This window comes from Macaca mulatta, chromosome 1 (genome assembly GCF_049350105.2).
Source record: "Macaca mulatta isolate MMU2019108-1 chromosome 1, T2T-MMU8v2.0, whole genome shotgun sequence".
NCBI classification, from domain to species: Eukaryota; Metazoa; Chordata; class Mammalia; order Primates; family Cercopithecidae; genus Macaca; species Macaca mulatta.
The window spans coordinates 217058118-217075642 of record NC_133406.1 but is presented as its reverse complement, the minus strand read 5'-3'; the positions used below and the strand labels follow the sequence as shown (position 1 = coordinate 217075642).

General features: G+C 49.6%; 1 protein-coding gene across 1 annotated transcript in view; it reads right to left on the bottom strand.

Annotated features, from left to right (window-relative positions):
* CNR2 (cannabinoid receptor 2) overlaps positions 1 to 9265 on the bottom strand; it is a 54110-nt gene extending 44845 nt beyond the window's left edge. The window contains exon 1 of the mRNA XM_001105018.5: positions 9119 to 9265. The gene's annotated coding sequence lies outside the window, so the exon portion shown is untranslated. The remainder of the gene's footprint in view (positions 1 to 9118) is intronic.
* Between the last annotated feature and the right edge of the window lie 8260 nt (positions 9266 to 17525).

Genomic DNA, 17525 nt, shown 5'->3' with positions numbered 1-17525 from the left:
AACTCCTGACCTCAGGTGATCCACCTGCTTCGGCCTCCCAAAGTTCTGGGATTACAGGTGTGAGCCACCACGCCCAGCCATCTTTGCACTTTATATATTGTATATATTTCCATATTATATATTCTACACACAAGTCCATGATGGGGGACTAGTATCACTCCTGTTCTGTAGCTGGGGAAACCAGCATCAGCAGAGAGGCTTGACTCATGGGGCTGGTAAGATCTGTGAGTGGTGGCAAAAGGGCTGGAGGGGACAAAGGGACAAGCTGGGCAGAGGCTGATGGATGAATTAAGCCTGGCATGGGGACTCAGGCCATGGAGAGAAGAGGAATGGCAGGGATAGGCCAGACATCTGGGGAGCTGACCTGTAAGTTCCTTCTACCTCTCTATAATAGAATTAAGGTGCATTTGTGCATCTGTTGGCTTTTGGTCACTGGGACTATAACAAAGAAGACATGTTACAATCTCTGGCCTGGGATTTGGGATCTAGTGGGATCACAGGACACTCTGTCAAGCCAACACTCTATCAAGCCAGTCTCAGGCCTTGGGAGCCAAACTTGCAAGGCGGCCTGGATTTCTAGTTCCCGTTCCTGCTCTGTGTAAAAGAGATTCTCAATTGGTTCTGAACACAGATTCTCAGTTGGTCCTGAACTTACTTTCGGAACCAACTGAGAATAAGGAGGAAATAGGTAGACAGAGGCAGCCTGAATCATAGTTGTGAGTTCTGATTCTGCTCCCACTCTGATGTTTTTTGGAGAACTAGGCTTAAGCTGTCTTCCTCCCTCAGACTCTCCAGTAGTGGGACTCCAGGCCCACGCCACTGTACCCACCTCCTGCCCCTTATTAAAGCTGTGGTCTCTCGTGCAAATTACGTCGTCTCCTTGAGCCTCATTGTCCTTGTCTGTAAAATGGGAATAATGAAAATATCTCCACCCAGCACTGTTGTGAGGATTAAATGGGATGTGTGGGCCATAGAAAACTTAATTTTATAAACCCCAGAGGAAATTACTGGAGCTATTTCATAATTTTCTCTGGCCCATGAAAAAGGAAGTGATGGCCGGGCGCGGTGGCTCACGCCTGTAATCCCAGCACTTTGGGAGGCCGAGGCGGGCGGATCACAAGGTCAGGAGATCGAGACCACGGTGAAACCCCGTCTCTACTAAAAATTACAAAAAATTAGCCGGGCGCGGTTGTGGGCGCCTGTAGTCCCAGCTACTCGGGAGGCTGAGGCAGGAGAATGGCGTGAACCCGGGAGGCGGAGCTTGCAGTGAGCCGAGATCGCGCCACTGCACTCCAGCCTGGGCTGGGCGACAGAGCGAGACTCCGTCTCAAAAAAAAAAAAAAAGAAAAAAAAAAAAGAAAAAGGAAGTGATTTTAAATCAAATGTACTATTTACAATAACTGTATTGTTTAAATTTTTCTCTTTTTTTAATCTCCCTCCCTGCCTTGCCTCCCTGCCTTGCCTGCCTTGCCTGCCTGCCTGCCTGCCTGCAGTTTTGCCATGTTGCCCACGTTGGTCTTGAACTTCTGAGCTCAAGTGATCCAGCTTGAGCTTCAGCACTTCCCAAAGTGCTGGGATTATAGGCGTGAGCCACCGCACCCAGCCAGTTTATACTTTCTAAAAGTAATTTTCTGTTTGCTATATGATGAGATAAAATAGGTCTCATCCAGCTGGGAGGGGTGGCATGTGCCTATAGCCCCAGCTACTTAGGAGATTGAGATGAGAGGATGGCTTGAGTCTAGGAGGTCAAGGCTTCAGGGAGCCATGATTGCACCACTGCACTCCAGCCTGGGTGACAAAGTGAGACTCTGTGTCAAAAAAAAAAAAAAAAAAAAAAAAAGAAAAGAAAAAATATAGGCCGGGCACGGTGGCTCACGCTTGTAATCCCAGCACTTTGGGAGGCCGAGGCAGGTGGATCATCTGAGGTCGGGAGTTCAAGACCAGCCTGACCAACATGGAGAAACCCCGTCTCTACTAAAAATACAAAATTAGCCGGGGTGGTGGCACATGCCTATAATCCCAGCTACTCGGGAGGCTGAGGCAGGAGAATCGCTTGAACCCGGGAGGCGGAGGTTGCGGTGAGCCGAGATTGCGCCATCGCACTCCAGCCTGGGCAAAAAGAGTGAAACTCTGTCTCAAAAACAAAAAAAAAAGAGAAGAAAAGTCATGTCTCAGGGCCCTATTTGCATGCCTCTCTGTATATGCCTTGCAGGTGTAGATCTCTTTTATGCCCAGTACAGGAAAAGATAGAATACATCTTATTCTCTCTTCTTACCAACCTTTGAAATGTTGTGAAGTACTAGGATTTCTCTAATATGCCATATAAGAAAGTTGATCAGATAAATGTAATTTATGAATCTTGAAGCAAGCCGAGCATGGCGACTCACTCCTGTAATCCCAGCACTTTAGGAGGACGAGGTGGGCAGATCACCTGAGGTCAGGAGTTCAGGACCAGCCTGGCCAACATGGTGAAACCCTATCTCTACTAAAAATACGAAAAAATTAGCCAGGTGTGTGGCATGCACCTGTAATCCCAGCTACATGGGGGTCTGAGGCAGGAGAATCTCTTGAACCTAGGAGGCAGAGGTTGGGAAGTGGAGGTTGCAGTGAGCTGAGATCGCGCCACTACACTCCAGCCTGGTGATAGAGGGAGACCTTGTCTCAAAAAAAAAAAGAGAAAGGCCGGGCGCGGTGGCTCACGCCTGTAATCCCAGCACTTTGGGAGGCCGAGGCGGGCGGATCACAAGGTCAGGAGATCGAGACCACAGTGAAACCCCGTCTCTACTAAAAATACAAAAAATTAGCCGGGCGCGGTGGCGGGCGCCTGTAGTCCTAGCTACTCAGGAGGCTGAGGCAGGAGAATGGCGTGAACCCAGGAGGCGGAGCTTGCAGTGAGCCGAGATCGCGCCACTGCACTCCAGCCTGGGCAACAGCGTGAGACTCCGTCTCAAAAAAAAAAAAAAAAAAAAGAGAGAAAAAAGAATCTTGAAGCAAATCTGCAGAGGAGTTAACACCGTCATTTCCTCATATTTTGTCTTCTCTTCTTTTCTTTTTTTTTTTTTTTTGAAATGGAGTCTTGCTCTGTTGCCCAGGCTGAAGTGCAGGGTGTGATCTCAGCTCACTGCAACCTCTGCTGCCCAGGTTCAAGCAATTCTCCGGCCTCAGCCTCCCAAGTAGCTGGGATTACAGGCATTGCCACTACACCTGGCTAATTTTTGTATTTTTTTAGTAGAGATGGGGTTTCACCATGTTGGCCAGGCTGCTCTCAAACTCCTGGCCTCAAGTGATCCGCCTACCTCAGTCTCCCAAAGTGCTGAGATTACAGGCGTGAGTTACCATACCCAGCTTCCTTGTATTTTTGACATCAGTTTCTTATGCTGTCTTTAATCATTGGCTCAGTAAGTGTATAAATTAAATGATATCAGATTAAGAGCAAAAACGATGTAAAGCCATGTATCAGCCAAAGCTGTGGCTGAATGACTGATTGCCTGGTTGTGAGTCATGAGATAGTTTGTTCTATCACCGCTAACTATCGCTGCTTTTTTTTTTTTTTTTTTGAGATGGAGTCTTCCTCTGTTACCAGGCTGCAGTAGCACTATCTCAGCTCACTGCAACCTCTGGCTCCCTGATTCAAGCAATTCTCCTGCCTCAGCCTCCTGAGTATCCGGGATGACAGTCATGTGCCACCACGCCCAGCTAATTTTTGTATTTTTAGTAGAGATGGGGTTTCACCACGTTGGCCAGCATGGTCTTGATATCCTGACCTCATGATTTGCCCGCCTGGGCCTCCCAAAGTGCTGGGATTACAGGCATGAACCACCATGCCTGGCCAATTATCCCTTTTTAAATATTTATTTGGAGATAGGGATCTTGCTGTGTCACCCAGGCTAGAGTGCAGTAGCCCAATCTCAGCTCACTGCAGCCTTGAATTCCTGGGCTCAAGCGATGCCTGGCTATAACTGCCGGATTTGATTCTTCCACTTATCCTAGGAAGATCTCACATTGAGAAAAATATCTTTTAAACATTACAATAATTATTCACTAATTTTTTAAAAAATGGAAACAGGAATTAAGACCTTCTAATGATGTGAACCTTCTGGAACATCTCCTTGCCTGGTGGGAAAAACTGGTAGAAAGTAGTGGGAAGACAGACTTGGGTTTGACTCCTGTCTCTGCCTGTTGTGTCTAAGCCTTGGTGGCCTCATCTGTCAAATGGGCCCATTGGAAGGGAGGGAGGGCTACAGAAGGTCGGTGAAGCAGCCTCTGGCTCCTCCCTTGCTCTCAGTGGGCTCTATTCCCCAGCTCCCAGCTCCATCAGAGTCTCCGGGACCCAAACAGACCCAGGGGGAGACACAGAGGACAAACTCAATGAATTTGGATGGAGGCAACACCGTGAACGCAGCTGTGGCTCTCAAAGAGGAACTTAGGGGTGGCCTCAACCTCTAGGGAGGCAAGGGAGCTGCTGAGAGATGGGTGGGGTGGTGGGGGTAGGGGAGTGGGAAAAGCTGTCTTTGACTCACTGTATGAGCAGAAGATCAGAGACCTCCTCTCTGGGCAGTGGGAGCATGTGGGGGAGGGGAGGAAAAGCCGTGAAGCTCACGGGACACCGAACCACGAAGTCACCTCTGCTCACGGGCTCACCCACATCCTCCCCGACTGGATGGGGCCCCAGCAGCCTTCACTCCCTCGCCTGCTGGGGAATCCTTTCCTCCCTGCTCGGCCCTGTCTCCACTATGCAGTTCCTCCCCCATTAATCTGCCCTTGTCTGTCATTGTCTCTCCTTGGCATTTGAGGTCTTTGCTGCATGGAGTGAGGACTGAGTACATCCTTTCTCTCCCCAGGAGATGGAGGGAAAAGAGAACAGTTTTACACTGTTCTGCGTTCTGCTGGAAGAAGGCTGAGACCTGATCTTACTCTTCTGGTGGTCCCTGCAGCGTAGCTGGAGGCTGACAGCCTTGGCCATGCGTGGGTTCCCACTATGCCCTCTCCCAAGACTTTAGCGTCCTCGTTTATCGCTTGGGGAGAGAAAGAGAAGTGTCTTTAGAGGACCGAGGTGAGGATTACATAAGATAATGCCTAAGCACAGGCAGGGAAGCTCTGTCAGAAATCATCCTGAAAACAGGAAGTCACCTGGGCCAAGGGCTAGAGCCTCAGGGTCTTGGCACAGCGTGGACACCTCGCAGGACTGGATTGGACTGCTCAGTTTGGGGTGGGGGGAGAGAAGCCAGCCATATTCATATGATATCCCCCCAGTTTCCTCCCCAGCACAGGTTCTCAGGTTGTCCACCTGATGGCATCTGAAACACAGCCCGGCAAGCGACACAGTAAAGACAACCCTGGTGATGATTCCCCGAGCCGGCAATGCATCTCTGTACCTAGAAGCATTTCCACTCCCGTTCTCCTATTTGATTCCCACCACAATATGACTCGGTTCTGGATCCAGATTGACCTGGACTTGAGTCTCAGCTTTGCCATTACCACCAGTTGTGGGACCATGGACAAGTCTCTTTCTTTTTTTTTTTTTTTTTTTTGAGACAGGAACTTGCTCAATTGCCCAGGCAATAATAGCTCACTGCAGCCTCAATCTCCCAGGCTTAAACAATCCTTCCACCTCAGCCTCCTGAGTAGCTGGGACCACAGGCATGTGCCACCACGCCTGGCTAATTTTTTAATTTTTTTTTTTTTTTTTGTAAAGAGAGGGTCTCACTGTGTTTCCTAGACTGGTCTTGAACTGCTGAGCTCAAGCTATCCTCCTGCCTGGGCCTCCCAAAGTGCCAAGATTACAGGTGTGAGCCACCATGCCCGGCCCCTTGGACAAGTTTTTTTTTTTTTTTTTTGAGACAGAGTCTTGCTCTGTCGCCCAGGCTGGGGTGCAGTGGCCGGATCTCAGCTCACTGCAAGCTCCGCCTCCCGGGTTTAGACCATTCTCCTGCCTCAGCCTCCCGAGTAGCTGGGACTACAGGCGCCCGCCACCTCGCCCGGCTAGTTTTTTGTATTTTTTAGTAGAGACGGGGTTTCACCGTGTTAGCCAGGATGGTCTCGATCTCCTGACCTCGTGATCCGCCCGTCTCGGCCTCCCAAAGTGCTGGGATTACAGGCTTGAGCCACCGCGCCCGGCCTTGGACAAGTCTTAAGCTTGTGTGAGCTTCAGTTTCTCACCTTGCAAATGTGGTTAGTGATAGCAGCCCCCTCCTAGACTGTGGTGAGGACTGAATGAGGAACGGTCACAGAGCTCAAATGTGTAATAAATTCTTCATCAATGTTCGCTTAAGAGAAAAACAAGAGTGGATCACCTGAGGTCGGGAGTTCGGGACCAGCCTGGCCAACATGCAAAAACCCCATCTCTACTAAAAATACAAAATTAGCTGGGCATTATTGTACGTGCCTGTAATCCCAGCTACTTGGGAGGCTGAGGCAGGAGAATTGCTTGAACCCAGGAGGCAGAGGTTGTGGTGAGCCAAGATTGTGCCATTACACTCCAGCCTGGGCAACAAGAGCAAAACACTGTCTCAAAAAAAAAAAAAAAGAAAGAAAGAAGAAAAAGAAAATAAAGAAACAAACAAATAAAACAAGACCCCCTTTGAGGCAGGTTGGGAATGCTATGATAGTGTCATTTTTAGAGTTGAAGAAACTGAGGTTCAGAAAGGTGATGTGACTTGCGCCAGGTCGCCTGAGTAATTGATGAGGGAGACTTGGGTTTCCATGTGATTCCACGTGACTGATAGCACACGCTCTGAACCCACAGCGCAGGACTCTGCTCACACTGGCTCCGCTCACACTGGCTCCGCTATTCCTTGGCTATGTGACACTGAGCAAGTCAACACTGCTGCTGAGTCTTGCTTTTTCTTATCTGTAAGATAGGGCTGCCTGTCTCTTTTCAGAGTGCCCTTTGTGTCTCACGGCTTGGGGACTTTTTTCAGGGGTGAGAATAGGAAGCAGAAGCTATTTGAAGACAACCCGTCTTCCTGTCTTTTCCTGAGAACCTGAGTGCAGTGAGAAGGTTAGGCCACGTGGGTGGCAGGTGGGGAGAGAAGAGTGTCCATCTGCCATCCACAGCCAAGGGGAGAGGAGAGATTGTCCTTGGCTGGGAGGGGGCCAGAGGTCATGGGCACCTGGACTCTGCTTTCTGGAGAGATGGTGGGACCTCTTGGGAAAGTCACTGGGTGATCCTGGATATCAAAATGAGACACAGTGGTTTCAGGTCTTACAAAGAATCTGGACTCCAGCATGCCAGGGAAGTGGGCAAGGCTGGACTTCAGACAGTCAAGCCCATTTGGGCAATGGGCATCCATCGTAGGAGGACCCAGGAGCCTCCGTCACGCTTATGTTCTGTGTGTCCTCTGGGTCAATGTGCGTGGCTGGGAGTGGGAGTGAGGGAAACTCAGTGCACTTGGACATTTCATTTCCTCCTAGCCCGATAGGATGAGGCTCAGAGTCCTATTGAATGTTATATAATCTGAATAAAGGGAAGACCATTTTACGCACACCTGAGGGCATGCAGTAAGAGTGACTGGTACTGTAAAATGAGGAGGGAAGCGATGGGGCTGGCACTGGAGGGCTCTGCTTGACTGAGCCAGGCTGCCATTTTCCCGTCTTCACTGCCTTAGCCTGGCCTTAGCCGGCCAAAGGGTAAAGAATACGCTTCACCTGTCCAGGGCAGGTGAGGGGGTCTTTCTGGTAAGCCACAAGGTGGTAAAAGAGCTGGGGCCAGGATTATTGGGACTCCACCTCCTGAGGTCTCCCTGAACTTCTCCCCAGCCACCGTCCTGGCTTTCATGCTGCCAACGTGTCTACTTGTCACTCATTCGAGGGAAAAGCAGCCAGGCCTCATTTTATCCTCATCTCAAATCCACAGCAAGAGCAGAGGGGGTGAAGATCAAACTCTCCACCACAGCCATTCCTGAGCCCTGTGCTGCTGCCCTCCCTGTGCTCGCATCAGACAGTTCACCCTGGCAACAAGCCTGTGAGTGACTGTCTCAGGCCCGTATTTCTCAGAAGAGGATGCTGAGTGGTAGAGAAATGAGTGATTTGCCTGAGGCCATTGAGCTTCCAGTGGCAGAGCTGGGATTCAGACCCGGACGCTGACCCCAGGGCACACTGGAAAATATTGCTCTTCCCTCTGCTGAGTAGAACTTACTCCAGAACAGACCCCTGGCCTGCTGAGTCCAGTGTGCCCCTAACACTACCTCGTGGTCTCCCCATCTATAAAATGAGCACACGGGACTCACCTGGTCATCTCAAAGGCCTTTGCCAGCCCTTGTCCTTTCCTGGCCCCCATCTACTGCTACAGTCCACACCTTGTAAGGCAGGATAGCCTGGTGGCTGAAGGGTGGGCCTCGAAGCCAGACTGCCTAGGCTCAAGCCAATACTCTCATTCAATGCCCGCGTGATTTCAGGTGAGTCACCTAGCCTCCACCTATCAAGTGGGCCATAGTGATAGCGCCTACTGCATACAGCTGTTGTGAGGATTAAATAAATCAAACCACTAAAGGCTCTCAGGGCAGCGCCTGGCACACAGTAAGGCCATCTGTGTGTATGTGTAATTCTTGTCTCTCTAATGAAATGAAAGCCAAAGTCCTGATTCTTGGTCCTAGGGGGAGGATGCCAGCCCTGAGCATTCCTGCGAATGGTCCTCCACAACCCCAGGTGTCCTGAAATGACATCTATCCCCTGCCCCAGACAGGCCCACCTGGCTTCTTGTGTCCCTGGAGGGAAGGGATAAGGTAAGAATACAGGTTTTGGCCAGGCGCAGTGGCTCACACCTGTAATCCCAGCATTTTGGGAGGCCAAGGTGGGCGGATCACCTGAAGTCGGGAGTTCCAGACCAGCCTGGCCAATATGGTAAAACCCTGTCTCTACTAAAAATACAAAAATTAGCCGGGCGTGATAGTGCACACCTGTAATCCCAGCTCCACGGGAGGCTGAGGCAGGAGAATCGCTTGAACCTGGGAGGCAGAGGTTGCAGTGAGCCGAGATCGCGCCACTATACTTTAGCCTGGTCAACAGAGCAAAACTCTGTCTCAAAAACAAACAAACAAACAAACAAAAAACAAAAAAGCATACAGGTTTTGTGGAATGAGGAAGAAGCCTAAAATAAACAACAAAAAAAGCTACTTACGGTTGTGTTGTGGGTGACTGGGCACCAGGAGCTGCCGGGGGCTGAGGAGTCCCAATTGTTTTCTGTCCTCTCCCAGGACCTGGCCCTGGGTGCCACTCAGAGCACCTGTTGAGTGCCACCCCCAAGCCAGCTTTCTCTTGCTTTTGTACTTTCTCACAGATGAGTGAGTGTGAGGAGGTCTGGCCTTCCGTGCCTGTTACCACTTCCCCTCCAGGTCCCTGGTGCCACAATGCTCTTGGCCCTGCGGTTGAGTCCTCTCTCACAACGAACTCTGGCCAGGGTGAGGCATGGGCCTAGACCCTGGAGTCAAAGGACTTGGGTTCTAATCCAGCCTCATTAAGATGTTGATTCACTTAACCTCCCTAAAGGCAAGTTTCTTTATCTGTAAAATGAGGATAATGCACCAGCATTACAATAGATCACCTAAAAGGACATGCCATTCCAATACCTCTTCACCACTAGGCCAGAGCTTTGACATGCAAATGCATACAGGTAGATTAACATAATGGGTGATGGGTCCTGGTGTGGGGCAATAGGGAGTGGTGGGGACTGTGGGAACACAGGATCCAAGTGGAAAAGCCTGGCTGGAACTGAGAGATACCTGACCCTCTCCCCTGGTCCAGCTGAAAAGTATCTGCCCCACACCCCAGACCCTGATCTGGGCCAGTGGAGAGGGGCAGGTACCTCTTAGTTCCAGCCAACCTTTTCTCCTTGGGAGTACAGGCAAACTGTCAGATGTTCCAAGCATTTGGAAGTTGTGCTGTATTTTCCAAGAGATACCGGAAATTTTGACTTATGTGATAACTTCCTCTGTGTGTGTGTGTGTTTTGTTTGTTTGTTTGTTTTTGTTTTGAGTTTTTTTTTTTTTTTTTTGAGGCGGAGTCTCGCTCTGTCGCCCAGGCTGGAGTGCAGTGGCGCGATCTCGGCTCACTGCAAGATCCGCCTCCCGGGTTCCCGCCATTCTCCTGCCTCAGCCTCCCGAGTAGCTGGGACTACAGGCGCCGCCACCACGCCCGGCTAATTTTTCTGTATTTTTAGTGGAGACGGGGTTTCATTGTGTTAGCCAGGATGGTCTCGATCTCCTGACCTCGTGATCCGCCCGTCTCGGCCTCCCAAAGTGCTGGGATTACAGGCTTGAGCCACCGCGCCCGGCCTTTTTTTTTTTTTTTTTGAGACGGAGTCTCGCTCTGTCGCCCAGGCTGGAGTGCAGTGGCCGGATCTCAGCTCACTGCAACCTCCGCCTCCCGGGTTCATGCCATTCTCCTGCCTCAGCCTCCCAAGTAGCTAGGACTACAGGCGCCCGCCACCTCGCCCGGCTAGTTTTTTTTAGTTTTAGTAGAGACGGGGTTTCACCGTGTTAGCCAGGATGGTCTCGATCACCTGACCTCGTGATTCGCCCGCCTCGGCCTCCCAAAGTGCTGGGATTACAGGCGTGAGCCACTGCGCCCGGCCTGAGACAAGTCTTGCTCTGTTGCCCAGGCTGGAGTACAATGGCACAATCTCAGCTCACTGCAACCTCCGCCTCCTGGGTTCAAGCAATTCTCCTGCCTCAGCCTCCCAAGTAGCTGGGACTACAGGTGTGCGCAACCACCTCCAGCTAATTTTTGTAGTTTTAGTAGAGATGGGGTTTTGCTATGTTGGCCAGGCTAGTCTTGAACTCCTGACCTCAAGTGATCCACCCACCTTGGCCTCTCAAAGTGCTAGGATTACAGGTGTGAGTCACCACGGCCAGCAGCTTCCTGATTATTTTATTTTATTTTTTTGAGGCAGGGTTTCTCTCTGTTGCCCAGGCTGCAGTACAGCGGCATGATCATAGTTCACTGCAGCCTCAACTTCCTGGGTTCCAGTGATCCTCCCACCTCAGCCTTCCAAGTAGCTGGCAGTACAGGCATGTGCCACCATACCCAGCTATTTGTTTAAAATTTTTTGTATAGATGATGTTATGCCCAGACCGTTTGTTCCCCAAAGAAGACCACCAGAGTCCAGAGTCAAAGCCAAGCGGCAAGGATCTTTACTACAAGTTCGAACTTGGTCCCTCCATTCCACAGCATACAGGAGGGCCTCGAACAATGCGAGTGCTTGCTTTTTATAGCCCGATGTAAACAGGATATGTAAAGTTATAGGGAACAAGGTAATTCTCTCGGTTACAGCATTACAATTGGTTAACATTCTACACTTAGCATTCCTTATCGGAGATCTCCCAGGTGATGTTTTTCTGAAGTTTGAAAGAAATATGGAGGAATGTGTTTGTGCTGGGCTCAGGAAGTTGGGAGATATATGGGGGATGTGCCTCATTCCTTTCAATGAGGGTCTCACTATGTTGCCTAGGCTGGTTTTGAACTCCTGGGCTCAAGCAATCCTCCCGCCTCAGTCTCCAAAAGTGTTGGGATTACAGGCATGAGCCACCGTGCTCAGCCAGTTGCCAATTTTAGAATGTCAAGCCCAAAGTCACACCGTTAAAAAATGATATGTGAGTCAAACAAAACATTATCTTCAGTTTATATTTATTAGGGAGTGTGTCCCTAATGTCCAGTCCTGGGCTAGACATAAATACTCAGGTATGGAATCTGATACAGTTCCACTGTCCTCATATCCACTATCAGATAAAATATTTAATGAGATGCCATTATATTCTGATTATGGCAAAGTTTTTGCCCTTGTAAACTCATGGCCTATGATTATCTCATCAGATTCTCTCACTAACTGCTCCCCACACCCCAGACCCTGATCTGCGCCAATGAAGAAAGATTTTGCCCCTGAGGTAGAGTTGCAAGATTCTTTAAGTAAAAAATAAACACAACAATAGTTGAGACATTCAGGCACTAAAAATTACTTGTTGCTTATCTGTGATTAGAATACTTATCTGGGCGTGGTGGCTCATGTCTGTTATATCAGCACTTTGGGAAGCAGAGGCAGATGGACTGCCTGAGCTCAGGAGTTCAAGACCACCTTGGGCAACATGGTGAAACCTCGTCTCTACTAAAATACAAAAAATTAGCTGGGCGTGGTGGTGCGCAGTTGTAGTCCCAGCTACTCGGGAGGCTGAGGCACGAGAATTGCTTCAGCCACAGAGGCGGAGGTTACAGTGAGCGAGATCGCCTTACTGTACTCCATCTTGGGCTCCAGAGTGAGACTCTGTCTGAAAAAAAAAAAAAAAAAAAAGAATGTAACCAGGCATTCTCTGTCTTATCTGGCAACACCACCCAGAGGGGATACTTGGCAATATCTGGAGACATTTTTGGTTGTCACAACCTGGAGGAGGAATTCTACTGACACCTGCTAGGTAGAGGCCAGGAATGCTGCTAGCCATTCTGCAATGCACAGGACAGCCCTACAGCAAGGAAATATCCAGCTCAAAATGCTAACATGCGAACCCTGGTCTAGACCTAGTCCTGACTCCTTCAGTGCAAAGCCATTGCTGGGAAGGGCCTTTAATTTGATCATTAGTCCTTTTGGGAAATGGAACAGTAACAGCCTCCAGGCCTTGCATTTCTCCCAAGAGCAAGACATTGGTGGTGAGGAATGGGACAAAGAGCCCCAGGTGCCAAGAAAGAGGAAAAGAAGACCAGAAGGAGCTGGGGAGTGGGGGCCGCCTGCAGCCTACATCAGACTCCTATCTGGGCTGGAATTGGAGACCCAGGGGTGAGCTGGAAGAGATCTAGCAGATACTTCCACAATCCTGAATCCTAGACCTCTGGCCTTGAGAAAGACCCACATGGGGAAGAAGAGTGAGGCTGTCCCTAAACGCCTGGTCCTCCATTGCAGCCTGAAGCATGTAATTGGAGGTCGAAGGCATGAATGAGTGAAGGAATGAATGAATGAAGGAAGAAAGAAAAGAAGTTACTGAAAGTTCAAGTGGAAAGAACATTAGGAAGCTGAGTTATTGTGTAGTCTCTGCCATTGCCTGGCTCAGCAACAAGTTACTTCCTGTATCTGTTCTCAATTTCTCCATTCCTGAAATGAGGAAGTTGGAGATAACAGGTGCCCCTGAAACGCCTGAGTGCATTGAAGTCACCCATAGGGCCTGTTAAAACACAGACTGGAGCCAGGCGAGGTGACTCATGCCAGTAATTCCAGCATTTTGGGAGGCTGAGACGGGAGGAGGTCTTGCCGGAGCTCAGGAGTTTGAGCTTACAGTGAGCTCTGATCATGCTACTGCACTCCAGGCTGGGTGACAGAGAGAGAACCTTGACTCTTAAAAACAAAACCCCAAAACACAGATTGCTGGGCCCCACTCCTAGAGATTCTGTTTCAGGCCGGGCGCGGTGGCTCAAGCCTGTAATCCCAGCACTTTGGGAGGCCGAGACGGGCGGATCACGAGGTCAGGAGATTGAGACCATCCTGGCTAACACGGTGAAACCCCGTCTCTACTAAAAAATACAAAAAAAAAAAAAAAAAAACTAGCCGGGCGAGGTGGCGGGTGCCTGTAGTCCCAGCTACTCGGGAGGCTGAGGCAGGAGAATGGCGTGAACCCGGGAGGCGGAGCTTGCAGTGAGCCGAGATCTGGCCATTGCACTCCAGCCTGGGTGACACAGCAAGACTCCGTCTCAAAAAAAAAAAAAAAAAAAGAGATTCTGTTTCAGTATTTTGGGGTGGGGCCCAAGAATCTGCATGTCTAACGAATTCCCAGGGGAGGCAGATGCTGTGGGTCCTTGGACTCCCTGTGGGCAGCACTGGACAAGAAGGAAGCTTCAGGATCTCTAAGTCCCCTGGGCGGGGCTGATGGGCCCACAGAGGAAGTCTGTTTTCTTTTCTCCCTGGGAGGGCCAGGAGCATTTGTAGGTGAGGGTTTAGCAGATGGTTTTCTTGGCTCCTTGGGTAGAGCTGGCCTCAGCAGCCCTTGTACTGTGAGATGCCGCCATCTACAGGATGGATCTACCCCATGCTGGGGCCAAGTGCTGTCATATTGAGGGTCTGATCTGAGGAGGAACATTCCTGAGAGGTATACTTTTCCTGTCAGGCCACAGGGAAGCAGTCTTTGCACTGTCTGAACCAACTTACCCTAAGATGATTCAAAGCCGGGCATGGTGGCTCCCATTTGTAATCCCAGGACTGTGGGAGACCGAGGAGGAAGGGTTGCTTGAGCCCAGGAGTTCGAGACCAGCCCAGGCAACATAGCAAGACCCTGTCTCTACAAAAAATAAAAAATTAGCTGCGCATGGCGATGTATGCCTGTACTTACAGCTACTCTGGAGGCTGAGGCAGGAGGATCATGTGAGCCCAGGAGGTCAAGGCTGCAATGAGCCATGATCTGCACCACTGCACTCCAGCTTGGGTGATGGAGCAAAAAAAAAAAAAAAAAAGATTATTCAGTTTCCAGTGTACATGTTGGTGCCTGAATTAACTTGGGAAAATAAAATAAAACGTATCTGCAATCATATGGGATAACATATTTTCACCAAAACTGTTGTTATGTTTTGCCTTTTAAACCCTGCTATACAGTATTCCTTTTAAAATATTAATTTTTTAGAATTGTCAAAAATTGTATCCATTTAACATGTACAATGTGATGTTCTGTAATATACATATACATTGTAGAATGGCTAAATTGAACCAATAAGCATATGCATTACCTCATATACTTATTTTTGTGGTGAGAACACTTAAAATCTACTCTCTATCGTTTTCAAGAATATAATCCATTGGGCCAGGTGGGGTGACTCATGCCTGTAATCCCAACACTTTGGGAGGCCAAGGCAGGCAGATTGCTTGAGGTCAGGAGTTCGAGACCAGCCTGGCAAACATAATGAAACCCCATTTCTACTAAAAACTAGAAAAATTAGTCGGGTGTGGTGGTGGGTGCCTATAATCCCAGCTACTCAGGAGGCTGAGGCAGGAGAATCGCTTGAACCTGGGAAGCAGAGGTGGCAGTGAGCCGAGATTGCACCACTGCACTCCAGACTGGGCAACAGAGCAAGACTCTGTCTCAAAAAAAAACAAAAAACAAAAAACAAATCCATCAGACCCAAATTTTGCCCATTTGTCAGGCCTTTTTTCCCCCAATTATGAAAGTAAACAGAAGCAGGCCGGGTGCGGTGGCTCACGCCTGTAATCCCAGCACTCTGGGAGGCCGAGGCAGGCAGATCACTTGAGGTCAGGAGTTCGAGACCAGCCTGGCCAACATGGTGAAACCCCATCTCTAATAAAAATACAAAAATTAGCCGGGCATGGTGGTGGGCACCTATAATTCCAGGTACTCAAGAGGCTGAGGCAGGAGAATCGCTTGAACCCGTGGGGCAGAAGTTGCAGTGAGCCGAGATTGTGCCATTTCACTCCAGCCTGGGCGACAGAGCGAAACTCCGTTTCAGAAAAAAAAAAAAAAGAAAAAAAAGAAAAGAAAGAAAGTAAACAGAAGTAACCAACATGTGCCACGTCAAAAAGGAAGCAAAGTGAGGCTTATAACGTGACCATTTTGTAGATTAGAAAGCATCTGCATATACAAGAGTATAACATATTTCACAAGGACACATTTAAAGTTAAGGATACCTGGCCGGGCGCAGTGGCTCAACCTGTAATCCCAGCACTTTGGGAGGCCGAGACGGGTGGATCACGAGGTCAGGAGATCAAGACCATCCTGGCTAACACGGTGAAACCCCGTCTCTACTAAAAAACACAAAAAAACTAGCCGGGCGAGGTGGCGGGCGCCTGTAGTCCTAGCTACTCGGGAGGCTGAGGCAGGAGAATGGCGTGAACTTGGGAGGCGGAGCTTGCAGTGAGCTGAGATCCCCACTGCACTCCAGCCTGGGCGACAGAGCGAGACTCCGTCTCAAAAAAATAAATAAATAAATAAAAAATAAAGTTAAGGATACTTATCCACCCAGAGGTACCCCAGAGGAGAGTTACTTTTGGTGCTGCGGGAAATGGGAGGAAACGGGATTAAAGAAATTCAGTCCAGCCGGGTATTGTGGCTCACGCCTGTAATCCCAGCACTTTGGGAGGCTGAGTTGGGCGGATCACGAGGTCAAGAGATCGAGACCATCCTGGCCAACATGGTGAAACCTTGTCTCTACTAAAACAAAAATTAGCCAGGTGTGGTTGCATGCACCTGTAGTCCCAGCTACTTAGGAGGTGGAGGCAGGAGAATTGCTTGAACCCAGGAGGCAGAGGCTGCAGTGAGCTGAGATCGCGCCACTGCACTCCGGCCTGGCGAGAGAGCAAGACTGTCAAAAAAAAAAAAAAAAAAATTCAATCAATTGATGAGCCAATTCCACAGGAGGGGCCTTGGACAGAATCCATGATGGTGCGTCATAGACAGCAGGGGGCTTAAAGGCAATAAACCCACCAAAGATCCCCCTGAAAAACTCAACATTTTTATTTCAGACATTTTGGAGAACTTCTTTCTACTTTTTTTCCTCCCCTAACCTAAATGCCCATCAACGCTATGGAAAACTTTGAAGGAAGAAAACAAAAATGCTTCCTGATCTCACCACAGGGAGGTAGCTGCTGCTAACTTTTAGATGTGTTTCTTTCTGGGCTGACACAATTTCAGGCCACAGGTATTGAGGAACCCAGGCTGGGCCGTGGGGGCAGAGGAGAGAACACAGTGGAGAGATGAATTAGAGGGTTGATTAATAGAACCAGAGCTTGGAGCCAAACTTGGGGCTTCCAGCGTCTGAAAACTGCCAGGGCCGAGCACGTGACTATTTCTTTAGAACTGCCCTTTGCCGGCCGGGCGCGGTGGCTCAAGCCTGTAATCCCAGCACTTTGGGAGGCCGAGACGGACGGATCACGAGGTCAGGAGATCGAGACCATCCTGGCTGACACGGTGAAACCCCGTCTCTACTAAAAAATACAAAAAACTAGCCGGGCGAGGTGGCGGGCGCCTGTAGTCCCAGCTACTTGGGAGGCTGAGGCAGGAGAATGGCGTGAACTTGGGAGGCGGAGCTTGCAGTGAGCTGAGATCCGGCCACTGCACTCCAGCCTGGGTGGCAGAGCGAGACTCCGTCTCAAAAAAAAAAAAAAAAAAAAAAAAAGAACTGCCCTTTGCCTTCGTGCCCAGCCCCAGCCCAGCCCCTGCCCAGCCCCAGCCCAGCCCCTGCCCAGCCCCAGCAGTAAACAGTCAATTCTATAAATAACCATGTGGGCAGAGGCCAAGGCAGATTTGAGCCTACCAGGCCCCGGGACCTGAGAGCATTTAGTGATTGCCTCGACTCTCACCACAGGGCTCAGCCAGTGGTACAAGCACAGGCCGATAACGTTCCCCTCTCCAAAAGAGGACTGTGGCAGGCAGCTTTGGTAGCAGAAGATTAGATTTGGATTTGCCAGCTTCCATGAGAAGCAACATAGCACGAGGATTGAGAGTCTGGGCTCTGAACCAGAGGGACCTGGGCCTCTGTTCCCAGTTTGCCACGGAATAGCTGTGTGACTTAATTTTCTTGAATTTCAGTTTTTCCATCTAGTAATACCA